Below are 18,164 nucleotides of genomic sequence, written 5' to 3'. Positions count from 1 at the left end.
TGGCAGCAGTGATGTGTATCGATATTTGCGCCGTATACCATCTTTGGTTTGGTGTATATAGTTTCCGGCAAGGTGGTCTGGAGTGAGTCGGTCGGTTGTTGCGGACGAGGGAAGTTATCTCCGCAGTCGGCTGGGGCCGCTGGCAGCCTCTCTGCAGTGTCGGAGAGTGTGTGGAGCTGTCCGATCGCTACGAGCTTCGTGGTTTACAGACACAGGACGTCAAAGTTGGGTAGTGGTTTCGACAACCAAGCCACGTCTATTCATGTTGTGGTGATTCGCTTCGGTGGATTGCTGTTGGGGAGGTTTTCAGAAATCTTCAAATGTGTGTGAAATATTATGGGACTTAGCTGCCAAGGTCATCAGTCCCTATGCTTACACACTACTTAACCTAAATTATCCTGAAGACAAACACACACATACCCATGCACGACGGGAGGACTCGAACCAGTCGCACAGTCCATGACAGCAGCGCCTTAGACCTCTTTGCTGAGGTTTTCTGGTGAGCAACACCGACTGGTTCTACTGCTGAGATTTAGCCTCCGTGCGGTGCAATTAACTATTTCGGTCGACTACGATTTGAGTGCACCAGCGGAATTTTCTGCCTAGTGGCCATTAGTGTTCCGGTTACCTGCCCTGGCCACTAATGTAATTTCAGGCAGCTTAATTTCCTCACCTGTTGTCGCTGTCCAACATGGTGTGTAATTTTGACAGCTAATACATACTCCATTGTGGATTATCACGTTTGTAACGTTGCCGGCTTGAGTTCTCACGTACTGATTGACGGGAAGCAAGTCGTTGTGTCGGTCGATCCGTGGCTCATCCCTGGTTGGATTCCGACGGATCAAGTGTAGTTGGGCTCACCACCTGTCTCACGTAAGTGAACAATGGCAGACCAACCTCCCTGGAGGCTTCTGAGTGCCACCGGTGTTTAATTATTAATAGGCTACAGCTATTTTAAATTTTAGGCTTATGGTTATTTGTTTGTTTTCTTAAAATTTCGGAAAATTAATTTTTAAATTTATCTTTCAACGTTAATCACTGCGACTTTCTGCCTTTAAAGATTATAGTAATATATTTTAAAATTTTGAAGTTTAATTGTGGCCCTCAGCCATTGGCACTGCACCTTGCATATGTTGCTTCTTTAAATTAATTTATTGCTATTTTAACTGGATTGTTATTTTGTTGATTTTTAAGATTTCCTGTTGTGAAACATGTTATCTTTTAAGGTTAAACACTGCGACTTTCTGCCTTTAAAGATTATGGTAATATATTTTTAAATTTTGAAGTTTAATTGTGGCCCTCAGCCATTGGCATTGCACCTTGCATATGTTGCTTCTTTAAATTAATTTATTGCTATTTTAACTGGAATTTTTATCTTGTTGATTTTTAAGATTTCCTGTTGTTAAACATGTTATCTTTTAAGGTTAAACACTGCGACTTTCTGCCTTTAAAGATTATGGTAATATATTTTAAAATTCTGAAGTTTAATTGTGGCCCTCAGCCATTGGCATTGCACCTTGCATATGTTGCTTCTTTAAATTAATTTATTGCTATTTTAACTGGATTTTTATCTTGTTGATTTTTAAGATTTCCTGTTGTTGAACATGCTGGCCTTCTGCATTTAAAGGTCTATGGTAAATATCCTAAATTTTGGAATTTAATTGTGGCCCTCAGCCATTTTTATTGCACTTTGTGTATGTCTTTTTAAATTATTTTATTGCTGTCTTAATTGGATTTTTATCTTGTTAAGATTCCTTGTTGAAGGCCTTCAGCCGTGAAAGAGTTGCTTTCGGTAAAGATTCGGCTGTGTGCCGCTTTGGTTGTAAAGGTTATTAAATTACATTAAATGACAATTAGAAGCAGGAACTGACCTCAACCCTTGGCCCTTGCCACAATCCTATTAACTGTTTTGCCCATCGGTTTTTAGCGGGCGCCCCAGATCTGTATCCATGTTACATGGAAACTTAATTATCATAGACTATTGTAGTCGACATAAACTCAATTTCGTCCACCTTAATACCTTTGCACTTAATTAGTTTTTTTATACCATTCCTGTCCGCCCCGATAGCTGAGTGGTCATCGTGACGGATTGCCGCCCTACGGGCCCGAGTTCGATTTCCGGCTGTGTCGGGGATTTTCTCCGCTCAGGGACTGGATGTTTGTGTCGTCTTCATAAACATTTCATCCCCATCCGGCGCGCAGGTCACCCAATGTGGCGTCGAATGTAATAAGGCCTGCACCAAGGCGGCCGGACCTGCCCCGTAAGGAGCCTCCCGGTCAATGACGCCAAACGCTCATTTCCATTTCTTAATACCACTCCTAAATTTACGAATACTCTGATCTATATAGGATAAACTTTGCTTTCAGAATATCTTTTGTCTTAGAAGGTACTATTTTTCATAGTTTTATATTTACCCTAAAAATTTGGGCTATTACGTTGGGACTAAATATGAGCTATAATCAGATGTTAGACGATTTAGTCAGTATCACTTATCTGTGTCAGTTTTGTTCTGTCGAGAAAATAACCAAAATACACTGCGCAACACAATTATGGTATCAGTTTTTTGAAACCCTGTAATTATGTCCCATTGCGACGCTTGAGTTTCAAATTTGGCCCAAAGGTGTCCATATTGTATTGTATTGTATTGTATTGTGTGGAACTGGGGACCTAGAAACGATGGAGAGGCTTCGTCCCCGCCATAGCCCTTATTGGTACACAGCCCCACACCAGGCTACAACAGTCCACTCACCCCACCGCCGCCCCACACCGAACCCAGGGTTATTGTGCGTTTCGGCCCCCAGTGGACTCCGCCGGGAACGTCTCACACCCCAATGTTTGGTTGGTAGAGTATTTATAGTGTGCGCGTAGGTGGAGAAAGTGTTTACGCAACAATCTCCGACATAGTGTAACCGAGGCGGAATAAGGGGTACAAGCCCGCATTCACCGAAGCAGATGGAAAACCGCCTGAAAACCATCCACAGACTGGCCGGCACACGGACCTCGACACTAATCCTCCGGGCGGATTCGTGTCAGGGACCAGGCGTTCCTTCCCGCCCGGAAAGCAGTGCGTAAGACCGCACGGCAAACCGGGAGGGCAAGGTGTCTATAACATTCCCCTGTAACGGGGCAAAAACTTTGAGCTCTGCGATTTCACTCTCGATCTCGGTGAAGTTTCAAACAGCAAAGTGTCGACGCACGTAAAAAAAACAGGCCGCACTTCAAAAATTCATGTGAACTGTAAGATGGTTTTATGATGTCAAATTGGCACTAAATTTCAACACAATTCTGCTCAACGGCGCCATGGATGTGTCACCTGGTGGGAAGGTCGTCACAACCCCTTTCACCCACATTTCACTCCTTTTTTTATGTCTCCCCGATGCAGGTCAGAACCGCGACACATAGCCTTTAAATTTGGCGGTTTTCATAAGGGTGGCCGAGGAAAACATTTCACATACACTGACACTCGAAATCTACATCTAAAGGCCTCAGGGGCTGACGTGAAGGCCGTCAGTGAAATCATTCCTTCCCTTGGCACGTTGACTCCCATACATTTCGCGGTTTATTGAACGTGATTGTGCCCCTCTGGAGTGAAGCATGACAAGAATTTTTGCTCTGGTATACAGGGTGAAACCATAGGAACCGTTTAAACAGTTCGACGAAACTTGAAAAAATCTCTTTGCCGCCTGTTGTGGCGTGTTGAAGGGAATTTTCGATATTGACACATGCATGAATAAAATTGCGAAGTATCCCACTAAGATCACCTAGTTCGGCATTACCGTCGGTGCCATCCATGCACCTTTGTTGAGTACATTAAAAACGTACCTGTCAGAAACTTTGCTCTAGCGTCTGAAGGTTAGGTAACTCCTTGGATACCATTACGTTCTCCTACCTCCAAGGTCAAATTCCGTCGAATGGTTTTGAACGGCCCCTAATGGTTCCAGTCTGTATGGGAGAGCAAAAATAGCTTATACCAGTTGTTCCCACCGTGGGGGTAATTACACCCTGAGGGGTAAAATGAAACTTTCTAAGGGGCAAAAACTAAACGATTCGATTCTTTTTCAGTCACGAAACTAAATATTTTCACGAGATCATATCATTATTATTGTCAAGATTTCGTAACATTCTAATATTGATCAAGTTACGATTAATTACTATTTCTCAGTTGGTAGCGTTAAGCGGTGTAGGTTACGGGTTCCTCACATAGTCCACCTACTACACACACACACACACACACACACACACACACACACACACACACACACACACACGAGTATGTTGTACTTTGTCGTGTACATTACTGATAGTAAAAGTGAGACGTGTACGTAAAAAATGCTAAATATCTCAAGAAAATGTGTTCTCCAAGTTGTAGATAGTACCTGCAGTAGTTCATGAATTGCTTCATTACTCGCTTCGAAACATGTAAATAAATTAATTGACAGCACGACACAATAGTAACTACATAGCAGCTACTATGGTGTTGTACGCATTTTTGTTGTTTCTATTATTATTATTATTATTATTATTATTATTACTAGAGCGGTTGGTCACAAAGCATTAACAGACTAAAGTCGTCCAATTTCTATCAGTTCAGAAGTAAGGAGTAGTTAGACACAAAGCATTAACAGCCTGAAGTCGTCCAGTGTCTGCCAGTTCAGAAGTGAGGAGTGCATCAATGAAATGGTTTACGACAGTAGGTATAGTGCACACATCTGACTTTGTTTGATTTTAAATGGAGTTTCAGCGTGCAGGTCAAGCAAGTGGCGCAATGGAGAAGGGTAACTCAGGGCAAGCAGGTTCTGTAACAAGTGTGAAGCCTCACTGTGGATAGTTAGCTATCTTTTCTGAGAAGAACTTATGGACAGAACCTGCGATGCACCACGAATGCCTTCGTCATTCATTCTGACACACGCACACACACACACACACACACACACACACACACACACACACACACACACACACACACACAAACTAAATATCATTCATCTTACATCAGTTAAAAAATGAAAGTGTTCCACAAAAAGTCTTTCATACTAAAATTTAGTTAGGTGGTAAAGTTGGTGATAATGTGCAGGAGGTGGGGGAACGATAGATGGCAAGGGGCAATAGGTGGTGGTGAGGGACAATAGGTGACAGGGGGGCAATAGGTGACAGGGGGGCAATAGGTGACAGGGGGGCAATAGGTGGCAGGGGGGCAATAGGTGACAGGGGGGCAATAGGTGACAGGGGGGCAATAGGTGACAGGGGGGTAATAGGTGACAGGGGGGCAATAGGTGACAGGGGGGCAATAGGTGACAGGGGGGCAATAGGTGACAGGGGGGCAATAGGTGGCAGGGGGGCAATAGGTGGCAGGGGGGCAATAGGTGACAGGGGGGCAATAGGTGACAGGGGGGCAATAGGTGACAGGGGGGCAATAGGTGACAGGGGGGCAATAGGTGGCAGGGGGGCAATAGGTGGCAGGGGGGCAATAGGTGACAGGGGGGCAATAGGTGGCAGGGGGGCAATAGGTGGCAGGGGGGCAATAGGTGACAGGGGGGCAATAGGTGACAGGGGGGCAATAGGTGACAGGGGGGCAATAGGTGGCAGGGGGGCAATAGGTGACAGGGGGGCAATAGGTGACAGGGGGGCAATAGGTGACAGGGGGGCAATAGGTGACAGGGGGGCAATAGGTGACAGGGGGGCAATAGGTGGCAGGGGGGCAATAGGTGGCAGGGGGGCAATAGGTGACAGGGGGGCAATAGGTGACAGGGGGGCAATAGGTGACAGGGGGGCAATAGGTGACAGGGGGGCAATAGGTGGCAGGGGGGCAATAGGTGGCAGGGGGGCAATAGGTGACAGGGGGGCAATAGGTGGCAGGGGGGCAATAGGTGGCAGGGGGGCAATAGGTGACAGGGGGGCAATAGGTGGCAGGGGGGCAATAGGTGGCAGGGGGGCAATAGGTGACAGGGGGGCAATAGGTGGCAGGGGGGCAATAGGTGACAGGGGGGCAATAGGTGACAGGGGGGCAATAGGTGACAGGGGGGCAATAGGTGACAGGGGGGCAATAGGTGGCAGGGGGGCAATAGGTGGCAGGGGGGCAATAGGTGGCAGGGGGGCAATAGGTGACAGGGGGGCAATAGGTGACAGGGGGGCAATAGGTGACAGGGGGGCAATAGGTGGCAGGGGGGCAATAGGTGGCAGGGGGGCAATAGGTGACAGGGGGGCAATAGGTGGCAGGGGGGCAATAGGTGGCAGGGGGGCAATAGGTGACAGGGGGGCAATAGGTGACAGGGGGGCAATAGGTGACAGGGGGGCAATAGGTGACAGGGGGGCAATAGGTGACAGGGGGGCAATAGGTGACGGGGGGCAATAGGTGACAGGGGGGCAATAGGTGACAGGGGGGCAATAGGTGACAGGGGGGCAATAGGTGACAGGGGGGCAATAGGTGGCAGGGGGGCAATAGGTGGCAGGGGGGCAATAGGTGACAGGGGGGCAATAGGTGACAGGGGGGCAATAGGTGACAGGGGGCAATAGGTGGCAGGGGGGCAATAGGTGGCAGGGGGGCAATAGGTGACAGGGGGGCAATAGGTGGCAGGGGGGCAATAGGTGGCAGGGGGGGGACAACAAAAGGCAGGTGTGGAGGGCGGGGAAATAGTTAATGGTAGATTGCAATAAGGGGTAATGGTTTAAATGGCTCCAAGCACTATGCGATGTAACATCTGAGATCATCAGTCCTCTAGACTTAGAACTACTTAAACTATACTAATCTAAGGACATCACACACATCCATGCCCTAGGCAGGATTCGAACCTGCGACCGTAGCAGCCGCGTGGTTCCGGACTGGAGCGTCTTGAACCGCTCGGTCACATCGGCCGGCCAAGGGTGTAATGGTCTAAGATAGTTTGGGAACCACTGCTCTACACTCAAAAGAGGTGGGATAACGTTCAGTGGTGTTGCAGCCCCCCAATGTCCTTTCCCATGCTGTTTGAAGTGTCACCGAACCTCTTGGTGACATCGAATTGTCCCATCATGTTGGACCATCACAGGGGAGGATTGTAGCTACCTCAGAGCAAAAATTTATACTTTCAGGCACGGTTAGGCAATTTCTTCGACGCCGTTAGGAGGAGTTCGCGAACCTTCACGCGCACATCCGCGTAGTGGGCGAGTTGGTGTTGAAATTTCTGACAGGTACATTTTTAGAACACTCAAGGAAGGTGCGTGTAATTGGGAAAAACGAAAAAACGCATACTGCATTTCCCCCCTCTAGATGTCCACAAAGGTTCATCAAGATCCCTTATTTACACCTCAGAATGTTCCCTTGCAAGTCATCCTGTGTCGTTCTCCAATCACTCAACGACAACACTTTCGTGCACACTACGGCATCATCAGCAGACGATAATAGATTGCTGCTCACCCTATCCTTCAGATCATTTATGTATATTGAAGTGGAGTCGTGGAGGGGGTGGAGGAGGAGGGGGGGGGGTCGTGCTACTTCTGCGCAAGATTGGGCGGTGCCGGAGGCTCGTGGCAGGCAGCACGCCGAAGGCAATGGCTTTATTATATCTCATGCAGCCACAGTCATAAGCCCAGCACTTGGCGTGGTAGGTGCGCGCCGCTGCCGCCCAGCAGGTAGGCCGCAATGTATGCACACAGGCACGGCGAGGCCCTTTGGCCAGCTAGCAGTACGCGGCCCAGTTAGGCATGCCGCGGAACACGGCCGGAGCACTTGCCGAAGATGCAGCCTCCTAGCGGAAAATTCCGTCTCTCCGAGTGGTGGCGCGAGACGTTCACGCAGAACGGCGGCCGGCTATTGTCACCCTGTTCACAAACTACCCCTGCAGTGAGCCTGGCGGGGCACCACGTCCAAGAAGAAGGACGTGGAGCTACAAGATGGTGCGGCACTGAGAGCTGACACCGCGCGTGCTGCCCTACGGTGCGGCGGTGTCTCGCGTAGCATCCACGTCATAGTAGGTCTGCCCGGCTGTGAATATATCTGCTAAAAAGTGATGGTGATTTATGTGGGACAGCGGCTCACTTGTTGTGAGGATACATAGCTTCGCGTGCAGTTTCTGATAGCCTGCGTTTGGGAAAACCACGCGGCCCTTCCCATAAGAACCCTGTACTACCGCTGCGCTAGCAGGATGGCGGAGCCAGATACATGAACAGTACTGTTGCTGTGACCGGCATTAGAACACCCTGCGCTCGCTAGATACCTATGATTTCCGTAAAAGGTGCAATGCTATTCTTCTAAAATAACGCTGGAAAAATAATGGCGGCGCTAAATCATGGAAAACAAGGGTTGTTCTACTGCACATCATTGGGGCTGTCCTGATCATGCCCTTGCCTCTGACGAACACTCGCCTTCAAGAAGAACGTACTGGTTTCCATTAGCTAGGAAGGCTTCGAATCACTCGGAGATCTGGTAATTTATTCCGTACTCTCGGACCTTCTCCAGTGTCCCACTGTATGAGATACTGTCTTTGAAGCTAGTAATATGGAACCTGACTGGAGGAGGAGGAGGAGGATCTTAGTGTTTCACGTCCCGTCGACAACGAGGTCATCAGAGACGGAGCGCAAGCTCGGGTGACGGAAGGATGGGGAAGGAAGTCGGCCATGCCCTTTCAAAGGAACCATCCCGGCATTTGCCTGAAGCGATTTAGGGAAATCACGGAAAACCTAAATCAGGATGGCCGGAGACGGGATTGAACCGTCGTCCTCTCGAATGCGAGTCCAGTGTGCTAGCCACTGCGCCACCTCGCTCGGTGAACCTGACTGTTGCTCCTCGTCGTAGGATACTGTGTGTCCAAAGTGCAAGGTGAGTTTCCGTTGAGCGATACTTTCTAAATCCGTGCTGACTTGTGGACAGAAGCTTTTACGTCTCAAAAAATTTATTATAAAATATGCTCAAGAAATGTGCAGCAAACCGATGTTGAAGATATTGGCCTATAATTTTGCAGACCTGTTCTTTTATCCTTTTTATATACAGGCCTCACTGCGTTTTTTTTGTTTTTGTTTTTTTTCCGTAAGTTGGGAATTTGCACTGGCAAAGAGATTCGCAATAACACGTGAGCCATCGTCGAAGAGTACTCTCTGTAAAACCGAATTACGATCTCATCCGCGCCCACTTACATATCTTCTTAATTTCTACTACTTTTTAACGCCAGGGATGCCTGTTTACTTGTGTATGTCAAATATATATGGATACGTGATAGCGTGGTAACCACAGATGAATATTTTTAGGATGACGTCTGCACTCTAACAATTTCTGAGAAAATTTCTCTTCGAGAATATCTTCAGTCTTGATAAAATATTTTGAAATTGAATTAAGATCAGTATTGACCAGGAAGAAAGCATTTATAGGCAACAGTAACCGGTTTCGAGCAAAATGTGAGCCTCCTCAGACATGTTACACCATGATGGCAGGCGGTGGCGGTAATCGGAGCATGTCGTGGATACACAACTATCAACTGCTTAACGAAATGCTGACATCGCGGAACCACGATACATGCTCCGTTTACCGCCACCGCCTGCCATCATGGTGTAATATGGTGTGAGGATGATCACAGTTTGACCAACAGTGGTTACCATTGTCAATAAATATTTTATTGCCGTCAGGACTGTTTTAATTAAATTATAAGGTATTGTTTTTAGTTCAAATGCGATATGAATGGTAAAGGAAACGTCAAGCAATCAGTCGAAACCAAATGCGCCTCTCCATTACTTGCGTCCAAAGGAGGATGTCACAGTATGACACTTTTTGTTTGAGCTATCCTCAAAAACATGTTTTGCTTCTGTTATACATAGCAGGTGGCAACAAAGGAGGGTATTCGGAAAACAGAAAGATGCGTCTCTAGCCGCAACAGAAACTGCCGGGGAACTGTTGCTTCAAGGTGAGTATGTAATGCGGTGAGAGACAAAGAAAAATTGATGACAGCCGCAGAGAAAAATAAGAAGACAAAAATAATGATCAGAAGGAAATACCAAGGAGGTTTAACCTTCACATAAACTGGGAAGCAAGTCATCTCAGTGAGAATTCATTGCTGTAGGGGAGAGGGTAGTAACGTGATCGTTTGCGCGTAAACGTGTCTACATATGAACTCAGAAATTCCAGATCCAGCCAAGTGTGAAGTGGGCTGCTTCATCCACTATCTCCCTGCAGAGAAACTCGAGAAGATCGCTGAGACCTCCCGCAAAATTATTAGCAGTGCAGAAATTTTATTACGTTATCCATACATATTATAAAAATGTGTGTGTGTGTGTGTGTGTGTGTGTGTGTGTGTGTGTGTGTGTGTGTGTGTGTGTGTGTGTGTGTGCGTGTGTACGTATGTATCTTGCACATCTCCTCCTAAACCACTGGACCAAGTTCAACCAAACTTTATACACGTATCCTTTGTTGTCAGGCAACAATCATTCTAGGCGTAAGAACCACCTGCCTATCACAGTTCAAGGTGTATGACGTCATAAATACTGAGATGCGCGATAAACTGCCGCATCGTGTATGACGTTTAAGTTTCTTACTTCTTTGCTGCCAATTCCATTCGCAACACATTTTGCAGACAGTATCCACATTTGCCTCTGAAGGTAGTTACAAGATTATGCCCCAGTATGACACATAGATCAGATCTGACGTCATAAACACTAAGATGCGAGGAAAACTGCCACTTAATGCATGACTTTTAAATCTATTACCTCTTTGCTAACAACCCTATTCGTAACGTATCTGGCATAGAGTATCCACAAATGCCGCTGAATGTACCTACACAAGTATCATTATGCGCCATATAGCTCCAGAGATGCCATAAGCAATGACATACTTGAAAAAAAATACAGCATCATGCATGAAGTCTTAATGAATTTATTTTTTACTATTAAGACATTCCTGCAGACGAGCCAACTTAAGGAAATCGCTGAAGCCTGCAACGCTTTTGACAGCTTTTAACAAGCGCAAACGGCTCTAGGCGAAAACAATCGCTGTCTATAGAGCTATGAAGGAGTGTTATGATAGATATGTTTACGAAATCGCTTTGTAGACAGGCTAAGCAGCTACACTTATGTATCTGTATATGAACACTTCTCTGTACGATTGTTTCATAACTTCAAAAATGTTTTCACGAATACACGGAAATGAAATTTGTTCAATATTACACTACAGACACAGTTCACTTTTGCAGCTAGTAAAGTAATAAAGAACAGTCTGATGTTTGAAGATCGTTAAATAGTAACGATGTCGATGAACAGAGGACCAGCATGTCGGCAACTGTTATAGATGAGTTTGGGGTCAAACTCGAACCGCTGGTCCGCGAAGACCACTCTTTGATTGTGGACGTGCTGTGTGAAATGTGTCCTGTTATCGAACTGTGCTGTACGAACGCTAACTGAGTTAATTACCTTAAAAATCGTGCTGCTGGTGGGTGGTGATAGACTTATGAGGAAAAATATATTCAGCAAACGATTGTCTGGAACCTAGCTCGCTTTGACACCGGCGCCCAAATTTTCTTTTCTTTCCCATTCAGGTAGCTCAACAGTGGAATGTCACTTATGACGATGCGAACGTAGGGACAACACAACATCCAGTCACCCCAGTGGAGAAAAATCACCGACCAGCCCAAGCATCGAATCTGGGACCCTTCACTTCGCAACCCGCCGTGCTGCCTGGGCAGCTACCGGGAGCGTACGGCGCGAAACTACTTGCCGTGTTACTTCTCTTCTGGGAGGCGTTTAATACAATTCCGCACTGAAGTTCAAAGAACAAAATACTAGTCTGCAGAACGTCAGGCCATCCTTGTGATTAGACTGAAGTTTCTTATCAAACTGAACACAGCATGCCATTCTTAACGGAGAGAAATCTTCAGACATAAAAAGATTTTCGGGCACACCTCAAGGAAGCGTTAGGACCATTACATTCACGATCTCAGTGAATGACTTTTTGGATATTTTCCATTAGGGAGCTGTTGTATGCAAAGAACATCCGCGCGGTCTTAGGTGCCTTGCCACAGTTAACGCGGCTGCTCCCGTCGTAGTTTCGAGTCCACCCTCGGGCATGGGCGTGTGTGTGTTGCCCTTAGCGTAAGTTATTCCAAGTTAGGTTGAGAGTGTGTAAGCCTAGGAACGGATGACCTCAGCAGTTTGGTCCGATAGGAACTTACCACCTCCAAAAAAGTTGCGACGCTAGAACATCGTAAAGAAATCAAGGAAAATCTGCAGAGAATGAAGTTCGGTACGAGAATTGGCGGTTGAACCTCATTGTAAATGTTTGATATTGTGCACAAATAGGCGAAAAGACCTGTTTTTGTATACAGGGTGGACAACAACATGGCACCAGTAATAGCACAACATATTACAATGTCTAAAAATTCTAGGGAACCCGTTAGCATTCAAAACAGCTTCCAATCGTCTGGGAATAGATAAGTAAATGTCCTGTATTGTTGTAAGGGAAATATTGTACTATTATTTTTGCAAAATACGGACAAGTTCAGATAACGATGATAGATGTGAATAACGATCACACACCGTCTCTCCACAGTAGACCACAAAGGTTCAATAATATTGAGATGTAGTGACTGTGATGGCAGGGGTAAAATACAGGGAGCAAAAGGCTATTTACAATTTGTACGGAAACCAGATAGCAGTTATAAGAGTAGAGGGGCATGAAAGGGAAGCAGTGGTTGGGAAGGGAGTGAGACAGGGTTGTAGCCTCTCCCCGATGTTATTCAATCTGTATATTGAGTAAGCAGTAAAGGAAACAAAAGAAAAATTTAGAGTAGGTATTAAAATCCATGGAGAAGAAATAAAAGCTTTGAGGTTCGCCGATGACATTGTAATTCTGTCAGAGACAGCAAAGGACTTGGAAGAGCAGCTGAACGGAATGGACAGTGTCTTGAAAGGTACTAGGCGTTAAAGTCTGGAACCGCGTGACCACTATGGTCACAGGTTCGAATCCTGCCTCGGGCATGGATGTGTGTGATGTCCTTACGTTAGTTAAGTTTAAGTAGTTCTAAGGTCTAGGGGACCGATAACCTCCGAAGTTAAGCCCCATAGTGCTCAGTCATTTCAACCAATTTTGTTTTGAAAGAAAGATATAAGATGAACATCAACAAAAGCAAAAAGAGGATAATGGAATGTAGTCGAATTAAGTCGGGTGATGCTGCGGGAATTAGATTAGGAAGTGAGACACTTAAAGTAGTAAAGGAGTTTTGCTATTTGGTGAGAAAAGTAAGTGATGATGGTCGAAGTAGAGAAAATATAAAATGTAGACTGGCAATGGCAAGGAAAGCGTTTCTGAAGAAGAGAAATTTGTTAACATCGAGTATAGATTCAAGCGTCAGGAAGTGGTTTCTGAAAGTATTTGTAAGGAGTGTAGCCATGTACGGAAGTGAAACATGGACAATAAATAGTTTGGACAAGAAGAAAATAGAATCTTTCGAAAGGTGGTGCTACAGAAGGATTCTGAAGATTAGATGGGTAGATCACATCACTAGTAAGTATTGAATAGAACTGGGGAGAAGAGGAATTTGTGGCACAACTTGACAAGAAGAAGGGACCGTTTGGTAGGATATGTTCTGAGGCATCAAGTGATCACAAATTTAGCTTTGGAGGGCAGCGTGGAGTGTAAAAATCGTAGAGGGAGACCAAGAGATGAGTACACTAAGCAGATTCCGAAGGATGCAGGTTGCAGTAAGTACTGGGAGACGAAAAAGCTTGCACAGGATAGGGTAGCATGGAGAGCTGCATCAAACCAGTCTCAGGACTGAAGACCACAACAACAACAATGACTGTGGTGGACAAGGGAGACGGCACAGTTCATCCTCGTGCTCACCAAGCCACTCCTGGACGATGTGAGTTGTGCGGACTGGGGCTCAGCCGTCTAGGAAGACAGCATTGGGGAATAAACACTGTACCATGGGATGGACCTGATCAGCCAAAATAGGTACATAAAGATTGGCGGTAATGAGACCTTGCACAGTACCCTCGGCGCTCATGGAGGACCACGACGTGGCTGCTCCAAATCATCACCGAGCACCCCCTCGCCGATCCCCCACGTTTCAATCTTTGGGAATGAACCCGGCTAGAAGTCAGGAACATTGTGAAAAAAGGCTAATCCGACCGAATGGCATACTTTCATTGCTCCAAAGCACAGGTTTTATGGCTTCGGCACCTTTTTGTCCTGTATAGACGTCTGTGTCACTAATTAACGGCTTTGGAATTCCACCTCTCCCTGTTATTCCCTGCTTCGTGATGTTTCGGTGACGATATAGTTCACGAGTGTGACGTTCCGTTGTGCAGTGACTTTTACAGCTGTTGTCCCCTTATTTTTCGTCACAATCCTCTTCAATTACCATCCATCATGATCACTCAGCACATTCTTCTGCCCGCGTTGTGACTTAACGGATAGTCCTTTCCCGCTTTTCCTGTTCGCGATACAAATCTTGGATCCAGTGCCTCTTGTGACACCAAATGGTTTGGCTGCTTTCTTCACGGAATTACAGGCACTAACAGTTTGCCCACATTCGAATTAGGTCCGACATAATCTACTCAAAACTATAAAGAACAGTTTCCTGACCGCAACTGACACTTGCACCGTATTGAGGGCATTGCTCAGCTACTGTTCGTTGCAAATACAACAGCACAATCTGCAGGCTTCGTTGGAATCTGTATTTAAGTTCAAGTATGCAATTCTCGAAGTGTTGCCATATTTTTCTCCTACCCCCGTATCATTACACGACTGCAGAGCAGCCGCTGGAATCAGTCACATCAATTAAATATTTTGCAGTGTTCAGGCGGGGAGATTTAAACCAGGTGTCTCATAGAAATCTAATAGCAGTAAATGTAGCTGCGAGACTAAGGCTCCTTCGAAGAAATGTAGTTCGCCTATGAAGGAGATGTGTTAAAAGCTGCCGGCCGGTGTGGCTGAGCGATTCTAGGCGCTTCAGTCTGGAACCACGCTGCAGCTACGGTCGCAGGTTCGAGTCCTGCCTCAGGCATGGATGTGTGTGATGTCCTTAGGTTAGTTAGGTTTACGTAGTTCTAAGTTCTACGGGACTGATGACCTCAGATGTTAAGTCCCATAGTGCTCAGAGCCATTTGAACCAATTTTTGCTAAAAGCTCTCACTCGGTCACTACTTCAATACTTCCCGTTACTCTCCTATCCGTACCAGACAGGATTGGCAGTGGAAACAGAGAACACCTAAAGAAGAACAGCCCGTTTCCTCACAGGTTCCTTTCTTAAGCTCGAAACTGTGATGGAGATGCTCAGTCAACTCTAATTGCAGACACTGTAAATGTGTTGTTATGCATCTCGATGCAATTTACAGCTAACATTCAGAGCGTTTACCTTCCAAGAATAGTCAACTAACATATTGCTTCTTCCTCCTCCGTGTATATCGCGAAATTACGGTGAAGGTAAAATATCAAAGAGTGGCGCTCATATGGAGGCTTACCAACAATCATTTTTTACAAAGCGAAAAAAGTGGTCCAACTAAAACATTCATATTTCTTTACGTACTACACGAATATTTAATAAAAAATGGGGATTCCTATATTTTTTAAACGCAGTTTATATCCTTTTGACCTATGGCAGCGCCATCTAGTGGGCCAACCATAGCGCCATCTGGTTTCCCCCTTCAAGCTAGACGAGTTTCGTTCTTTGAAGTTTTTTCGTTTGATGCTTATTTCGTGAGATATTTGGCCCGGACATTGTCAATGGACCACCCTGTATAAGTACAATTGTCAGTTCAATGAAAGCAAATGTCAAACTGGTTATAGCGTATTAAACTGTCAAAGAAGTCAACTACACCGACAGATGGCGTAAACATTAAGCAAATACAGTTCGCATCAAGGAGGAAATACACTAAGTGGTCTTTCTCTGAAAATGGCAGAGGAAATTTTTTAAAGGAATATACTGTAAATGCTGTTGTTGGATAAACGTTAACTGACAGTGAAATGAGCATACAGGGTGGGCTGGTTAGAACGTTTTAGGAAAATTTATGGGAAACTACACACCGGATTACAAAAACAATTGTAATAACAGTTGTTTATTCGAAGGGGGACATCACAATGGATCCTCTGCACTACCCAGATGGGGTGCGAAGGTGGTCAACGTTGAAATCTTCACCAGGAACACCCTATTTTACTGGGGATTCGGATTTTCCCAGGAGAAATACGTAGCTTTTGTATGGAACAGTTTTATCGTTGAGTGATAGATGGTGCTGTAATCAACCCAAATCAAAATGGGTTACAATTCGTTGAAACATGATAGAATCACACGAAATTACCCAATAGATTAGGATCCCAGGGCGGTAGAAGAGTTCTATTACTACATTCTGTAATGTGGCACCTGTGTTTTATAACAAATCAATAAGACTTTCCAGACCATAACACATTAAGGTGTCCACATCATTGGGGTAACTATTTTCACAGATGTCACCAAACTGAAAAGCAGTTGGAGCAGGTCATTTATTTGTTTATCCATGCAGAAGCAACTATATTTAGTGTTACCTAGGAATAAGGACATAGACGTAATAGGGTTTTGTCCCCTCCAGGGACGCTCGTTTTAGGTGAGTCCCCTTGCCTCTCATCATTGGGGTGCCTGCTTCAGGTGAGACCCCTTGCCTCCCACCACTGGGATGCGTGTTTTAGGTGACTCCCCTTGCCTCTCATCATCGGAGTGCGTGTTTTAGGTGAGCTCCCTTGTCTTCCACCATTGGGGTGCCTGTTTTAGTTGAGTCCTCTTGTCCCCCACAATTAGGGTGCTCATTTTAGGTGAGTCTCCTTCCCTCTCATCATCGGAATGCCTGTTTTAGGTCATTCCCCTTGTCTTCCACCATTGGGTTGCCTGTTTTAGGCGAGGTCCCTTGTCTTCCACCATTAGGATGCCTGTTTTTGGTGAGTCCTCTTGTCTCTCATCATCGGGGTGCCTGTTTTAGGTGAGTTCGCTAGTTCCCCACCATCGGGGTGCCTGTTTTAGGTGAGTCCCCTAGTTCCCCACCATTGGGGTGCCTGTTTTAGGTGAGTCCTCTTGTCCCACACAATTAGGGTGCTCATTTTAGGTGAGTCCCCTTGCCTCTCATCATCGGAATGTATGTTTTAGGACAGTCCCCTTGTCTTCCACCATTGGGGTGCCTGTTTTATGCGAGGTCCCTTGTCTTCCACCATTGGGATGCTTGTTTTAGGTGAGTCCCCTTGTCTCTCATCATCGGGGTGCCTGTTTTAGGTGAGTCCCCTAGTTCCCCACCATTGGGTTGCCTGTTTTGAGTCCTCTTGTCTATTACCATTGGGGTGCTCGTTTCAGGTGAGTCGCCTTGACTCTCATCACTGGGGTGCCTGCTTTAGGTAAACCCCTTGCCTCTCACCATTTCAGTGCTTGTTTTAGGTGAGTTCTCTTTCCTCTCATCATCGGAGTGCGTGTTTTAGGTGAGCTCCCTTGTCTTCCACCATTGGGGTGCCTGTTTTAGTTCTCTTGTCCCCCACAATTAGGGTGCTCATTTTAGGTGAGTCTCCTTGCCTCTCATCATCGGAATGCCTGTTTTAGGTCAGTCCCCTTGTCTTCCACCATTGGGTTGCCTGTTTTAGGCGAGGTCCCTTGTCTTCCACCATTGGGATGCCTGTTTTAGGTGAGTCCCCTTGTCTCTCATCATCGGGGTGCCTGTTTTAGGTGAGTTCCCTAGTTCCCCACCATTGGGGTGCCTGTTTTAGGTGAGTCCTCTTGTCCCCCACAATTAGGGTGCTCATTTTAGGTGAGTCCCCTTGCCTCTCATCATCGGAATGTATGTTTTAGGACAGTCCCATTGTCTTCCACCATTGGGGTGCCTGTTTTATGCGAGGTCCCTTGTCTTCCACCATTGGGATGCCTGTTTTAGGTGAGTCCCCTTGTCTCTCATCATCGGGGTGCCTGTTTTAGGTGAGTCCCCTAGTTCCCCACCATTGGGTTGCCTGTTTTGAGTCCTCTTGTCTCGTACCATTGGGGTGCTCGTTTCAGGTGAGTCGCCTTGACTCTCATCACTGGGGTGCCTGCTTTAGGTAAACCCCTTGCCTCTCACCATTTGAGTGCTTGTTTTAGGTGAGTTCTCTTGCCTCTCATCATCGGAGTGCGTGTTTTAGGTGAGCTCCCTTGTCTTCCACCATTGGGGTGCCTGTTTTAGTTCTCTTGTCCCCCACAATTAGGGTGCTCATTTTAGGTGAGTCACC

The 18,164-nt window shown here is 46.1% G+C and overlaps 1 protein-coding gene across 2 annotated transcripts in view; it reads right to left on the bottom strand.

Annotated features, from left to right (window-relative positions):
* Window positions 1-18,164, bottom strand: part of LOC126335000 (uncharacterized) — a 912,695-nt gene that overhangs the window by 337,804 nt on the left and 556,727 nt on the right. The gene's annotated exons all lie outside the window — the stretch shown is intronic.

The sequence above is a fragment of the Schistocerca gregaria genome, chromosome 1 (assembly GCF_023897955.1).
Source record: "Schistocerca gregaria isolate iqSchGreg1 chromosome 1, iqSchGreg1.2, whole genome shotgun sequence".
NCBI classification, from domain to species: Eukaryota; Metazoa; Arthropoda; class Insecta; order Orthoptera; family Acrididae; genus Schistocerca; species Schistocerca gregaria.
The sequence above is the reverse complement of the archived record's forward strand: the minus strand, read 5'-3'. Positions and strand labels throughout refer to the sequence as shown.